At 34.0% G+C, this 16,980-nt stretch overlaps 1 protein-coding gene across 11 annotated transcripts in view; it reads right to left on the bottom strand.

Moving 5' to 3' along the window:
• LOC149180839 (agamous-like MADS-box protein AGL11) overlaps positions 1-16,980 on the bottom strand; it is a 278,094-nt gene that overhangs the window by 53,673 nt on the left and 207,441 nt on the right. The gene's annotated exons all lie outside the window — the stretch shown is intronic.

Raw genomic sequence — 16,980 nt, 5'->3', positions numbered from 1 at the left:
CACTAGTGGGATCTAACTTAAGGGATCATTTCCTCTCAATTCAACCATGAAGCTAACCCCAAGAGTGTTGAGAGAATTAAACCCATAACCTCTTAATAACAAAGGTGATTTAACTACAAGGACCTGATCCATTAAACTCACTAGATAATTAAATATACTACTATTATAATAAAAAAATAAAAATTATATGATGATGATGATGATAATTAATGTCCACTAAGCTCTATTGGACCTCAAGAAAGAAGAAATTAATTGGGATTATTAAAATTTGTATTCCTCTGATAAAAAAGGAGGGAGAGAAGCATTTTGAGGTCACTATAGTTTTGTTGATTGACAAAGTCAAGGAGGTTGGTAATGGAGAAAATGTTTTGAAAATGAGAGCGAATGTGAGTATGGTTGGGCAATCCAAGAGAAAATTATTTTCAACTTTCACTCTCTTAGTATCCCAAAGGAGGCATATTCTCTCATCCCAAGGTATCTTGGGAGTGTTGGTTGTGTGTTATATTCTTTCCACAACTAGCCCAACGCGTGAAGCTCGGGGTTAGAGGGGGTTTGAGGGGAAAGGTAGCCCCGGTGTACGAGGTTTGGGGCAACACCCTCGGAATTTTTTTTTAGACCCTATATTAGGTGGGAGGACCTACCTATACTTTTGTGCATGGATTTCGCACATGGTTTTGTGCATGATGGTTTTCTACCTGTGGCATCTTTTAGATCCGATCAAGGGAACTACAGTTATGTTCTAAGATAGGGTTAATGGATTGTGGTTTATGAATGCCTTGACATATATATGTGTGTGTGTGTGTGTTGTAACATTGAAAGGATTATAATGAAATATAAATCTCGTAGTCCCGGTTTTGGGATCCATGGAAAAATCTGTGTTTTTGTTTTGTATTTCACGCCATTGTATATTTTATGTCTTTTAATAATTTGTTTGCAAGTAATTTTTGTACATGGTTAAAACCTACAGGGAGTAGACCAACGTCTCATTTCACTCAAGAGTTCATGAGAATTACTTCTAATCCTCGCAATAATCATTCTCTTCTTAGCATTGGTTAAGATAGAAAGGTAATTCTAGTTAGTAGGCATGGGGTTGATAACCTCCTTATAGTATCTTAACTTTCTTATACCCTTTAACTCCTTATCACTCCATAACGTATCCTTAACTATGGAAGCAATGACATTTTTAATATTATCCTTATTCCCCAATATGATCTCCTCCTTTATCTCCCAATAATCAAGCCATGACTTGACATCCTTATGCCACCATCGCTTGAGTTGAAGGTGGTTTCGACTAGCATTAGAAGCATTGTTGAGGAGTCTCTTGGATTCCATGTTGTACAAATTCTTCTTAGACATCAGATACCTAAACATAATCGTGCATTCAAGGGGGGAAAGGGTAGCCTCAATTAAGAGAATAGGGTAGGAAGTATTACCTTTAATACTGAGGTTGTAGGTTATGAATTCCTTTTGGATCATTTCAATCTTTCTCCATGAATATATAGATAAACAACAACTCCACACCTCACATCCATATAAAATAAAAAGGGCGACAAGAGTCTCGAAGAGGAATTGTTTTTTACTCCAAACCCAAAGATCAATCCTCTTACAATTGTTTTCAAGCTCAGAGTAAGCTTTCCATCCTCCTATAATCCTTTTCTTAATGCTATAGTTCCATTTGAGTTGATGGTGGATGTCAATATCTAAATATTTGTAAGAAGAAACATTCTCTAAGTAATCCTTATCATAAATGAATTTATCATAAGCAATCATTCTAGATTTAATAATCATAACTTTAGTCTTGTCAGTATTAAGCGTCATACCCATCTTGGAATAGTAATCATGGAGGGTTTTAAGATTCTTATTGAGATTGTCGAGACTCGTGGCAACAAGAAAAATATCATCATGATCTAAAATGATCATAAGTTAAAAATGATGCAGAATTGATTAGCCATTATTGAATTGATTATTAAATGAAAGTGCGGAAATTGAGGAAACTGATTGAGAAGAAGACTTTGCGAAAGTTGATTAAACATAAGTAAGATGCATAACATAAGTGAAAACAGTAAAAACACAACGATACGAGACAGCTAAGTTGATTACGGAGTTCATCCCTGATGGACTACGTCTCCGGGTCCACTTTCAAGATGGGCGACTGCTTTATTAGGATTGAAACAGAAGAGGTTTATTACATAGAGATTTGACCAATTTGAATGTGCACGCAGGGACTTCTGGTCACTGTCGAAGGATAGCTCTCAGAACCAGCTTTCCAACACCTATCACGGTTCCTAATTCCGACTCCAGATGCTCCTGTTACACTAAAAACAAAATTGCCTATGACCTCCAAAATCTGCATACAAAAACCAAAATCTCCAATATCCACTTCAATGAACTAAAATTGCTTCGTATAGGCCTGCAAGTACATTCAAACCTCCTCTAGCTAAATTCGAGATGAATTGGTTGCATTCTGGGTGGTTTTTGAGTCTCGGTCCAGTTGTGAACTAACACATACGATGGCTTCTAGGTATTCGAATTAATAGTTTAACAAAACTTCAAGTAAAACATGTTTTTGAACCATATAATAAAACCAATCCACTGGCGGCTTGCTGAACGGGCGGAGGAGGTTGATCGCCTGCATGTGAACGGGGTGGTCTAACCGTGGTTTTACATCTGGCGGCTATCCTCACGATTGCGGTCAATGGTTCTAGTAGCAAGCATTCACATGAGATAACTCTGTGCAGTTAGGTCGGATGGTTATACAAACCCCAACGGTTTTCACATCTCTACTCACATGTTAACTTTGTGGTTTAGAACCCCGCGCAGTCACATAACCTGACGGTTTACATACCCCGACAGCTGTATACACATCTTCGCTCGCATGTGCCTCACCCTTTGCGGTTCCGTTGTGGTTACAAGTTGGCAGTTAAAGGTTTGTTGTATGTATTTATAATGTTTTATATTGTAATGTGAATAGGCCGAGAGTTGTAATGTAATTTGATATGTGTTATTTTTTATGTGTAACACATAGTTTGAATGTAACATGTCCGATAGGTTAGGATTAGGACTTAGGATTAGGTTTAGATGTTTAGGTTTAGGGTTTATGTGTTAAAAGGTTTAGGACTTAGGTTTAACGCATAGATTTTTGGATATGTGGTATTAGCATTAGATTTTAATGAATTTTTGAATGTTGCATTAGCTTCTAGGTTTAGGTTTGTATTAGGTTTAGGTTTTAGTCATTAGGATTTTTTTACATCAATAAGAAAAACCCCTTTACAACTAAATGACACAAAGTGACATTCACCCAAATACATATCATCGACAAAGCTTCTTTTGCGATGGAATCGCATGACGACGAACCATATCGAACCCCTGCAACGTAAGACATGGCCATGTCGATGATCAACCTACAAGTGGGCGAAAAAACCCATATCCTGCGAGGCGAACAACAAACATGTCGATGAACAAATCCTGGCGTAACTGACGACAACCACATGTCAAGAGCTAGGTACAAAACCATCACCAAAAAAACCATTTACATCACTTGAACAACCTAAACCATAAAAAACACTATTGAAACTGATGACACTAAAATGAATGCTAACGACGACACTTGAACACTGACGATGAACCTATGCAACTGATCTGATGAGATCCTCCTGGATCAACCCTCTCCACTTGAAAGATTTTGGACCACAAAAGTTTGACTAAACAAATAGTTGATAAGGGTAGAGCTCCCTCACTTTCCACCTTAACCTGATGATGGACCAATACATTCGATCAATCACCTGCAAGTGATGACCCTGATGATGCTGACCATGGCACTTTTTGAGTCGGTGACTTGTTCCATCCATCTGCAGTATGAATAACTTGCGACGATGGTCAAACAACCTATTATGAACATGTTAATTGAATTCTTTCCGTGAAGAACCATGAGTTAGTGATTCATAATCATCTTTGAAAACAATCTCTACAAGATATTGTTCAATACCATCAATATGTATTAACAATGTATTTTGTGGAATGACAGAGACAATAAAAAATATTCTTGACATCAAACCAGCTACACTTTCCTGATTCCTGTTTACTAAGTGAACTTGCTGCAATAAACTCATCAAACTCTAATGTGAAGACCACTGCAACTTAGTTTGATTTTGAAAGTATTGATTAGTTGTTGAATTGTTTGAATCACTTTTCCCTTATTTATTAAATGATGCTTCCATTGATTAGCACTTTCCCCTGATGCATTAGTTCCCATTAGATGCTTTAACACTACTTTAGAAAAGGATTTGATGTGAAAACAAATAGGCTTCCTCTCCACTTGAAAAGAGGCTCAAACTATTTGAAACATGAAATGGCGACACAATACAAGAGAAATTGAACACCGACTTTCCCCAACACTGATCTGTATCTGTGTAACTGTTAATTTCCAAACTTGGACTGAATTGATTCATTCTCAGATTAGGAAGAAAAGCTTTAGGCACAAACCATAATTCATGTTGTATTCCCTGCTTATGAGTAAGATGTTTGGGTTTACATAGAATTGGAATAGTTTCTATCTATTTAATAAAACTATCTTTAAGCTAAGACTCATAACCTGAACAAGCATCATGTTGAGTGTTATGTTGTTCCTCTACACACATGATTACAAATCTTTTATTTGAACTTATTAATTGCTTCATCTTATTAGAAACAATATTCAAATCATTTTTACTTTGATGTGCCCTGACAATAAATTCAACCCCATATTTCTTAAGGTGATATTTATGCTCTTTCCTGTAAAATACTGCATCATGATCATAAAGATAAGGACTTCCTAAGACCACTCCACATATGTCTACTTGAACTACATATAATTCCACTTCATCAATGTAATTAGCTGTAATGGAAAATCTTAATCGACACTGTTTGGTGACTTTTATCTGAGTTGATTTATTTAGCCATCCTAATGGGTAAGGTCTTGGATGATTCCGTGTTTCCAAACCCAAATTCTTAATTAAATATTCAGAGATTAAATTTTCCTGTGATCCACTGTCAAACATTGTATATATCTTTGTATGCTTAGAAGTCATCCTTATGTTAAACAATTCAACTCTTTTATCCTCATTTGAAGGATTTATGTTTGATGAAGATGCAATAGTTTTCGAACTTGAACCAGTGTCAGAAGTTTTACCTGTCGTAACCATAGCAGTTATCCTCCTTTCATCACCTAAATCTGAACCTAGATCTTGCTCGACTATTGCGATAGCCTTCTTTTCATCCTTCTCCTTAAGGAAATTTTTGGGCTTAAGTTATGGATGAAGTTTCCAACACTTATATTCTCTGGCAATTAGAACAAGTAGGTCTTTCCTTCTGAGCTATCGCTAATTTCTTTCTCTTCGAATTGTTCTTCCCCTTACTGTCATTGGAATCTTTGATATCCAACTCTTTGGATGACTAGATGAAAACTTGAATGTTTTGCCACCTGATTCAATATGTATGGCCTGAACACACACTTCATCAAAGTCATCACAATTAGACATCAATAATGTATGTTGCAAATATGAATGTAAACTGTCGATGCATTTTAATAAAGTTTCATGTGTATCCAATGAAATACCAGCTGCCAATGCTTTCTTTCTGAACTCCTGAGTAAACTCTTGAACACTCTTCCCTTTACCTTGCCTCAAATGCAGCTAATCAATAACAGCTTGCTGCATGTATCCTAAAGGATAGAATTGTTTCCTAAGAGATTTTAAAAACTCAGACCATGAAGAGATGACTTTTCCTTTACACTTTACATCTATCTGAGTTTTACTTTCCCACCAGATTAAAGTTGTTCCCCCCATTCTAAGTGTAGCTAACTCAATTTTCGTTTTATCATCAGAAATGTTCTAAATACAACAATACACTTCTAACTGCTTAATCCAGTTATCTAGCTTTTCAGGATTCATTTCGCCATCATAAATAAGTAACTCAAATTTTACATCAAGTTTCAAAAGAGATGTTTTCTTGGGTTTCTTTTCCGTTTCAGATTCTGCATTGGAAGAAGAAGAATAAGAATATGATGATGGATATGATGGAGGTGAAGGTGGTTTATCAGCCTTTCCTTTACCTTTGTCCTTCTTCGATGTCTTTGAAGAAGAAGCTACATCTCTCGCCTTCTTGTCTTCGTACAGTTCTCCCAACATCTGTTGCACAGTCAAGAAAGCTTGTTGAAATTGTTCATCACTCGTCTTAGTTTCAGTGTTTTCACCTGCATCAGATCCTTTCATGGTCAACTTATGAACGACTCGTCGTTTTCCAATCTCTGGATCAATCTTCTCAAGGATTCCTTCTCCTTGTTGCGACTTTGACCTGGTTAACATTCAATGGCAAATTCTACAAACGCAGCCTGCTCTGATACCAAATTTATATGATTTGAAATGATCATAAGTTAAAACTAATGTAGAATTGATTAGCCATTATTGAATTGATTGTTAACTGAATGTGTGGAAATCGAGGAAACTGCTTGAGAAGAAGACTTTATGATAGTTGATTAAGCATAAGTAAGATGCATAACAGAAGTGAAAACAGTAAAAATACAACAATACCAGACAAAAAATTTGATTACAGAGTTCGTCCCTGATGTACTACGTTAACAGGTCCACTTTCAAGATGGGCAACCACTTTATTATGATTGAAATAGAAGAGGTCGATTACATAGTGATTTGACCAAGATGAATGTGCACGAAGGCACTTCTAGTAACTGTCAAAGGATAGCTCTCTGAACCAGCTTTCCAACGCCTGTCACGGTTCCCAATTCTGACTCTGGATGCTCCTGTTACACTGAAAACAAAACTTCCTATGACCTCTAGAATATGCATAAAGAAACCAAAATATCCAATATCCACTTCAATGAACAAAAATCACCTCTTATAGGCTTGCAGGTACATTCAAACCTCCTCTGGCTGAATTTGAGATGAATTGGTTGCATTGTGGGTGGGTTTTGAGTCTCGATCTAGTTGTGAACTCACACATAGGATGGCTTCTAAGTCTTTGAATTAATAGTTTAACAAACTTCAAGTAAAACCCATTTTTGAACCATACAATAAGACCAATTTGATGGCATCTTACTGACCGAGCGGAGGAGGTTGACCGCCCATATTTGAACAGGGTGGTCTAACCGTGGTTTGACATTTGGTGGCTATCCCAACGGTTGTGGTCGACAGTTCCAGTAGCAAGTGTTCACATGCAATAACTCTGCGCGGTCAGGTTGGATGGTTATACAAACCCCGACGGTTTTCACATCTCCACTCACATGTTCACTCTATGGTTTAGAACACTGGACAGTCACATAACCTTATCATTTATATGCCCAGACAGCGGTATACACATCTCCGCTGACATGTGCCTCAACATTCGCGGTTCCGCTACGGTTCCAAGTTGGCGGTTAAAGGTTTGTGGTATGTATTTATAATGTTTTATATTGTAATGTGAATAGGCCAAGAGTTGTAATGCAATTTGATATGTGTTAGGTTTTATGTGTAACACATAGTTTGAATGTAACATGTCCGATAGGTTAGGATTAGGTTTAGATGTTTAGGTTTAGGGTTTATGTGTTAAAAGGTTTAAGACTTAGGTTTAACACATAGACTTTTGGATATAAGGTCTTAGCATTAGATTTTAATGCATTTTTGAATGTCGCATTAGGATCTAGGTTTAGTTTTGTATTAGGTTTATGTTTTAGTCAATAGGATTTTTTTACATCAATAAGAAAAACCCCTTTACAACTAAATGACACAAAGTGACATTCACCCAAATACATATCGTCGACAAGGCTTCTTTTGTGATGACATCACATGATAATGAACCATATCGAACCCTTGCAAGGAATGACACACCCATGTCGATGATCAACTTACGAGTGGGCGACAAAACCCAAATCTTGTGAGGCGAACGACAAACACATCTCAACGACCAAATCCTGGCAGAACTGACGAAAACCAGATGTCCACATCCAAGTACAAAACCTTCACCGAGAAAACCATTAACATCACTTGAACAACCTAAACCATAAACAACACTATCAAAACTGACAACACTGAACTGAATGCTGACGACAACACTTGAACACTAACGATGAACCTGTGCAACTAATCTGACAAGATCCTCCTGGATCACATCATCATAGAGGAGAAGAGTAATGACTATACCATCAATCTTGGGTCCTTCACAACTAGGAGCTTCTAAGCATTCCTCAAGCTTGTCAATGTAAATGCGAAAAAGGGTAGGGGATAGGGGACACCCTTTCTTAACACCGATGTTGCATTTAATATCGGTAGGCAAACCCTCAATGGTTTTAAGATTCGCAATAACATTCTCATATAATCTAATTAAAAGAACCCTTAACTAGAGAGGAACCATTATCTCATCGAGCCTTTACCATAACTTCTCATGAGGAATTGTGTCGAAAAATTTTCGAAAGTCAACAAAACAACATAATAGATTAGTCTTACTATTTAAATGAAGTTAAATTAAAAATCTTAGTGTTTAAATTAGAAAATACATGAGAAGACATTGTAATTTGTTTAAATTAAAAATCTATATAATTAACTGAGATATATTTTAATAAAATTTAATGAAAGTTCTATTTGAAATGTTCATTTTATATAAATGATAAAAGGAAGTACTATAATGTATTTAAAATGATATTTAAATTTAAAGGATGAAAGAGAATATTATATTATATTTAAAATATTTTAATTATATAAAATTATTTAATTATTAAGGTTTCTAATTGTTCATATTCATGTGCCACATATGCACACTACTCAATAAAACCCTATACATTATTTGTGAGCTATTAGTCCCAGAATATTGAGCTTCATATTCATGTGTAGTGCCTTAAAAAACATTCATTTTCACTAGAGCATATTTTTCTTTATCTCCTTAACGACACCCATGAACACTATGAATTCCATCCACAATGCTCCACTTCCATTACATCACTAGAAAATAATGAATTTGTTTTCCATCATCCATGGTTGTGTATATGTTCTTCCTTCTATCATATGAGTTTGTTCCTCTCAAAATTTCCATGGTATTTACAATGAGAAGTGGAAAACATCCATGACAATAACATCGGAAAATAATTTCATCTCTATATTCACCTATATAAAAAGAATTTTGAACCAATCAAACATCATCATTAATTCATTGAATTTTTAGAAACATATTATCTTATATGTACATGTCAAGGTCCTTTTTTTGTCTAAGGATAACTTCACTACCATCTCTAAAGAAATCATATTCTCTCAACTACCATATTCAAATTGATATTATAACACTTATCTTTATAAATACATTTCATTTTAAAGATATTGTTTCATATCAGTATTTATTCTCATAGTATCTATTATTATTGTGTACCATTGTTGTGCGCAACATCTGGTTCTCTCCTCATTTATGTGATGTTATTGTGACTATTTATGTGTCCTTAGACTCCCCTCCTTATGTGTAGATAAAGCCTTGGTCTAAATATTTTGATGTCATTCCTTTGTAAGCATTCAAAGGACATATCACATTCATATATGTAAGTCTCACAAGTTATCATTCCATGTGGACTACCACAACCATGCCCTTTCAACCCTCCATTTATACTATATGAATTTCTATAACTTTCATCATCTTCTTTGTGTTTGTAACCTCCTTTGTGCATTGTATGGCTCTTAACACTACAAGAACTGCTCTATTTTTGAAAAATATCTTCTTATCCATGTTACCTTTTAAATGATTGTAATCTTTAAACACAAACTACTAATGTTATTCAATAGAATATAACTTAAAATATTAATCTTTTGTTAAATTGTGAATTTATAACCATTCATAGATTTCTAAACTCATTAATCTTCTTTTGACGTATAAAAAGTACTAATAGTTTGTAAAATCCTATGTATACTCATATCACTATGTTACTTTTGCATCAAAATCATCATGTATTTTAATAGCACCTTCTTGCAATCCACTAGAAATAATTCTTATGCAAATTTTGAACCATTCTTTTTAGTTTTTTAGTGCACCTTTTCTATGCACATGTGTTATTTCTATAAAAAAAAAAATACATATTCTTTTTCTAAAAGACACCACCGTAATGAAACATAAATTTTCAACCTTGTGTCTGCAAACATCATCCTCTATAGTTAAAATATCACTCCCTCTCATCGAAATAATCTACCAAGGATTCATCATTCAAGTTTCCATCATAATTTAGGACAACTATTGTTGGATCTCATTTATATAAGATCATTTCCTTTCTCTTTTCCCCTCATTTTATTTTGGCTCTAGATTGTAAGTTCTTTCTTCTTATTCAACACACCACTTAATCTGTATCTTCCTTGACTCCTTTAATTATTTACTCTTGTATCGTTGTCCACCTTTGTGTGCAATTTTACAACTATGAAAAAATTCCCATTATAAAATTTGAGTTTTCAATATTCACACTTGTACTGAAGTATCTTGTATAACAACATTATTACTCTTATAATTATTTACTCATGTATGGTTTTCCACCTTTGTGTGCCATTTTACATCTATGAATTAATTCCCATTACAAAATTTGATTTTTCAATACTTGTATTGAAGTATATTGTCCCTCTTATACTTCATTGCATAAGTGATGTACAATGAGCTCCTTCCACTTCCATCCATGGGTTAAGCCTATGCATTCTACAAACCCAGCTTAATATGTAGTGGAATGTAAAACAAAGGTTCCACTCATAAATACAAAATGTAGGAAATTAGTATTCGTTAACATTTATCAAAACATAAGAATATATGTGATTAGTTTATTGATTCTTATTACAAAATTAATAATATATGTTGAGAAATCATAGTGCATATAGATTAGGGTAGATTTCTCTTGCTTGATAGTTGCTTGTGAATATTTGTTGTCTTCTTATTATTTTTAGTATATTCTCTTCATCAAACAATTACCAAAACATGTAAAACATGAAGATCACAAGAGACAAAGAGAACAAAGATGTAGTATCCAAGCCAAGGAAAAACCCCACAAGGGGGAGAACCCAAACAACTTCTCCTCTTATAAAATTAGATCAAAATGAAATATCCAAGACCCAAGACCAAGACTGCCACATAGACCCAAGTCGACCCTCCTTCAAGCCATATTCAACAAATCATAGTCAACAAAAGTCAACACCGGTCAAATCTCTGAATTTTGGTCACTTCTTAAAATTTCAACCTTTTCCTCAAATTTCAGGGCTTGCAATTTCAACCCTATACCATCTCTAAAATACCAAAAAAAACTTGCACATGTGGAAAAATTAGGGAAGAAAGCATACCTTCCTCTCTCCTTTGACTTCACTAATTTTCTTCTTCTTTCTTGCACATAAATCGAATTGGTTGCCAAAATGTGGAGCACAATTTCCAATATATATTTTTTTGACCATATGAGGAGACAAATATTATGGTTGGATGACTTGACCATATCTGGGTACAACTCAGTCTTAAGACAAAATTGCCTCTTTGACTCAAATAAAAAATTATTTTCTTTTTCTTTCAAAAATTCCAAAAGGGACTTTGAATCAATAACTCATAATAAATTTTCTTATTGACTCAATTAACCCAATAAGCTTGAAGAACATGCTTTGACTAATGAAAATAATAATAATAATAATAATTTCTTTTTCTTCTTTTGTTATTACATGAAATATATAATGACACAAGTACAATGATCATTATGAAGACAAAACCTAGTTACTTTTCCAACATTCCCTCTTAACTAGGGAGGTATTCATAATTACAAAACAAGATATAAGGACACTCTCAAATTGAAATGTTCTTATAAGAAGAGTTTAGATTGATAAGCACCATCAAGCATCATCATCATAACCAGCATTGTCATTTACAAAATAGCAAGGCCTTAACTGGAAATCTCTAACTCTCCACTGGATTAGAGTATAATGTTGGGAGGCATACAATTAGACACCACCACCGCCTCTCAAGGAGCATACCCCATTGATATGTTCACTAGCTATGTCCTTACATGACTATTCTTATCTTGGACTCGTAATCATCAAAGAATATTGCTCCTCCTCAGGACTACTCTTATCTTGGATACCCTTCCCTATCCTCAAAGAGTATCAGTCCTCGGGACTACTCTTATATTGGATACCATGCCTCAAGGAGTATTAGTCCCATATGCTTATCTAATCCTCCATTCTACCTACCAATACCTTCACTAGACTTATGACTATTAGTCCTTGCCTAGTGCATGACACATGGAGAATAAAGTGTCCACCATCACTGCCTCTCAACCAAGGAGACATAATCACTAGCCTCAGCTTGTCTCATTCATCAACTACTTGTTCTTCTATGGATATCTAGTTGTAGTTGTAGGGCTCCTATCTCGCATCACATCATACTGAGCCTCACCCTTCCTGGATATTTATCAATATTCCCATATCTTCAAAATAGTTCATCAAATGTTTTATGGAGCCAAAAATTATCCATATATGATTGCTCAAGCCTTCACGTCTTCTTTCTTCGTAGCATGGTTTTGCTTTCATGCTCTTTAAAGAGATTATATTAGCTTTCAATCATGATCAACATCAATATTTTAAAACAATGTGTTCCTCAATCAACTGCCAATACAATGATATCATATCCTTTCAATTTCTTTCCAAAGGGTCTTATCATTGATATTTCATATTCTCTTTTTATAGTAAACTTCTTGCCAAACTTCAAGTAGTATTGTATCTTATTCAACTTATATGAACTTCCTCTTATAGTTGAGGGAGGTAAACTTCTGCCCTTTTAAATATTTCTTTCAAGCTATCATCTAATTGACTTAATTTTGATGTGTTTTATCTACTTTTCTTTGTGCTTTGCCATGTCATTCCAAATCTTCCATGTGTTGATCAAGCTTAGATAGATATTGACTTGACCTCCGACCTTTATTAGAAAATTATGAAAGAACAAAATGAAAAGTACAAAGATAAAATAGATATAGTAGTAATCAAGGAAATGTACGGTACTTATCGTTCGAAGAGGATTAGCTCCCTCTTAACATTGGACATATTCATCAAACTTGTCTTCATATCACCATGATGTCATTCCTGTAAAACTTAACAACTAAGTTTCTTTCTTCATACAACATAAACAGCTAGTTATGGTTTCTATTCTAGGGTTTCTGAGCTCGAACCTTTTGGTAGGGTTTATAAACCCTAAATACCAAGAGTCTCAAAGACCTCACAAACTGCAAGTTCTTCAAACCCTATGTTTTTCATATTCATTAATATCTACCATTCAGGAATTGCAAAATGGTTTAACCACACTAGAGAGATAGTTGAAAAACTATAGATTTTTCAAGGTCTTCAAGGTGTGCAAATTCTACGAGCATGAAAATGGATTAGCTATAAAACCCTAGAGACACTATTGACAAGCCTTTTATATATTATATTTTTTGATCTCAACACCTAGTCTTCATATGTAATGAAATACTTGGTGTGCTACCATATTAACAATATCCCACAGTCTAGAATCTATATTCATGTAGACCCTTTTACTATCTTTCAAAATATCATAAACATATATCATGAAATGCAGATAAAAAAATTATACATGGCTTTAATTCCTTACCTTCTTCTTACAAGGATCCAATCTTTTGACTTATATTTAAATGTCATGTCCCAACTTTCAGTGGTGCCTCAACTCCTTTAACCACAAAAAATTTGTTGAGTGGATTTCTTTGTCGTTTGTCTTGGTTTACATAATATATAGAGTATTTTCAAACTTCATTATTAGATATGTTCGCTTCATGGTGTAGTTCATCCTTCCTTTATATATGAGTATTGAGTCTTGATGGTGTGACTGTTATACTTGATTGTGTGACAAAGATAACAAAAATTGTAGAGTAAATTTCCTCACATCCTTCTTCACCTTTATGTCTTAGATGTATGTGATGGTAAGTTCTAATTGTATTGATAGTGGATAATAAGTTTAGATGATGCCTCCGATACGAGTTCCCACAAACAACTAAATTTTGAAAACTCACATTACAATGGAGCTTAAATGATACTTTAGAAAAATAAAGAGAAGATGTCACTGAATTTGTATCCCATACATCCTTTTGCTATTTTTTTAGACTTTTATGCCACATAAAATGTTTCCATTGATGAATCAAATATCTATGGTTATGGAGTTGTAGATGACTTGGGTGTTTGAAGAGAGTTCATATGCATTTAGATATGAACTACATAGTTTTTGGTTTCTTCCACATACTATTTAAGTTCAGCAAGATGATCTCTTTGCATATGTCTCAAGGATGATAATTCTTGAATGCAAAACTTTTGTCCTTATACTAAATATTCATATCAGAACTCATGACTTCATACTAATAATTTTATTTCGAATTTATACCATCGCTTGTATACTTTGCTTTAGAATTCACATAGATGAGTAAGCTTCAAGTGCTTCACTGAGATTATTGTAGACTATATTGTAGTGTAAGATATTGGATGTTATATATGGTAAGTATTGTAGTTTGATATCATCCTGAATGCTAGATCTTATAGGTCGCATTATAACGTATTTGTCTCCTCCCATGGCTTGTATTAGTGCAGAGATGATTAGATTCCTTATATGGTTTCTATGCTTTAGTTTTTTTTCCACATAATTCTCACATGATTCTTTATACAAACTTTATCCTTCATCCTTTATATATAACCTCATAATTATATTGTCATAAATAGTATTGTGATATAATTTTCGTATTAGTTGTAGGTTCATAGACTTTATATTTTAAATAATTTCTCTTTTCATGATTTAGAACTTCAAGAGATTCAAATACCTTAGATATTTTAGAAAGAATATGTCGCTTTGGATCATTGTTGTCTCTTCCACAGGAGACTCCAAAGACTCCTTCCTCCTTGCAATTCTTTCAACACAAGAGACAAGATACATACCTAAGCTAAGTCTCAATTATTTTTTGAATCGACTGAGATTTCCGACCTATTTTGAGACTTTATAATTTCCATAATACGCTTCTATTCTTAACCTAATAGACCTTCAAATTCCTTTGCATACTTATATTATAGTACTTTTCCTTCATCAGTGCCCCTGGAATTAAATAACTTCTTTATCATATTTTTGAAACAAGTATCATCACCCTCGTTCAACACTTCAAACGAAACTTGAACTTGTTTTAGGATCCTCAATGGAATTTGTCCTAAACTTAGAGATAATTGGCCATTATTCTTCCCAAAAATTACCCTTGAAATATTGATCAGCCTTGATAGAAAGAGATGTAACTACAAAAAATAATGTTCTTGAATGTAGTTGTTATGAATTTTTTAGATGTGCCTTCATGTGCGCCAACAAAAATGTGATCTTCAGACTACCTTCCTTAAACCTTATCTTTGACATCCTGCTGAGAAATCAAAGTGCATGTAGATTAGGGTAGATTTTTCTTACTTGATAATTGCTTGTGAATATTTTTTGACTTCTTAATTTTTTTATTATAATTTCTTGATCAATCGATTACAAAAACATATAAAAATTGAATATCACAAGAAACAAAGAACACAAAGATGTAGGCTCCAAGCCAGGGGAAAATCCCACAAGGGGGAAAACCCAAACAAATTCTCTTCTTATAGAATCAGATCAATGTGAGATATTGAAGACCCAAGACCAAGACAAAGACCACAACCAAGACAAAAACATACACCCAAGTCAGCTCTCCTTCACCCCATCTTCAAGAGATGGTAGTCAACAAAAGTCAGCACTGGTCAAATCCTTGAATTCTAGTCACTTCCTAAACTTTTTTCCTTTTCCTAAAATTTTGAGCTTACAATTTTGGCCTTGTACCAACTCTAAAATACCATAGAAAATCTCACACTTCTGGGAAAATTAGGGCAGAAAAAAAACCTCTCTCTACTTTGACTTTCCTCTCTCTCCTTTGACTTCATTGATTTTCTTCTTCTTTTTTTCACAGAAATAAAATTGATTGCAAAAATGTGGAGCACAATTGCTAATATATAGTTGTTCAACCATGTGAGGAGACAAATATTATGGGTTGGTCAACTTTTCCGTATTGAGGGCCGACTTGGTCTTGTCGTGACAAAATCGACACTTTGACTCAAATAAAAATTTATTTTCTTTTTCTTTCAAAAATTCCAAATGGGACTTTGACTGAATGACCCGTAATAAATTTTCTTATTGACTCAATTAACCCTATAAGCATGAAGAACATGCTTTGGCTAATGAAAATAATAATGATAATAATTTATTTTTCCTCTTTTCCTTTTACATGAAAAATATAATGACACAAGTACAATGATAGTTATGAAGACCAAACCTAGTTACATTTCCAACAATATTTACATCACAAAAATATTTCTGTCTTGATCACAAGTGTTCCTTCTTTAGTCTCTATGTCACTCTATTAATCCATAATTTTGGCATCTATTTAATTTTCCTATATATTTGGATTTATATTAATCTTCTTCCTTCTCTTACAAAATCAATACCTACTTTTTTTTTTAATTAATTTATCTTTATTAGATCATAAATCACGCATACAAAACATATCAAGAAACATCCTCACTGTCATGGCCTACCACAAGGGAAATAAAACCAATGGCAGTATATGTGTTGTATCAATTTATTTTCTATCAAAATTATAAGAAATAATCATAGTAACTAAGCATACCTTTGCTAGGTTATATATCTGACACCATTTTCAAAACCATTACATACAATTTGTTGGATAATACTGGAAAAAGCATAACTATAAATTATATATGAAAGAAAAAATAAAGTTCCTCGAACATAAACATAAAATAGAAGACTTGTGCATGCATCATTCATCAGAAGACATTGTTGAGGCCATATCATGAGTGCTTGGGTCTACTAGAAAGTGACGTCCATGTTGAAGATGCCTTTCAATATGGGTCAATCAGGCATCCAAGCTAACCAAAACGGAGCATTGGTGTCTTTGAATCTGCTAGA

This window comes from Pinus tabuliformis, chromosome 3_2 (genome assembly GCF_031772625.1).
Source record: "Pinus tabuliformis cultivar Carrire ecotype Pingquan chromosome 3_2, CPIR1, whole genome shotgun sequence".
Lineage (NCBI taxonomy): Eukaryota > Viridiplantae > Streptophyta > Pinopsida > Pinales > Pinaceae > Pinus > Pinus tabuliformis.
The sequence above is the reverse complement of the archived record's forward strand: the minus strand, read 5'-3'. Positions and strand labels throughout refer to the sequence as shown.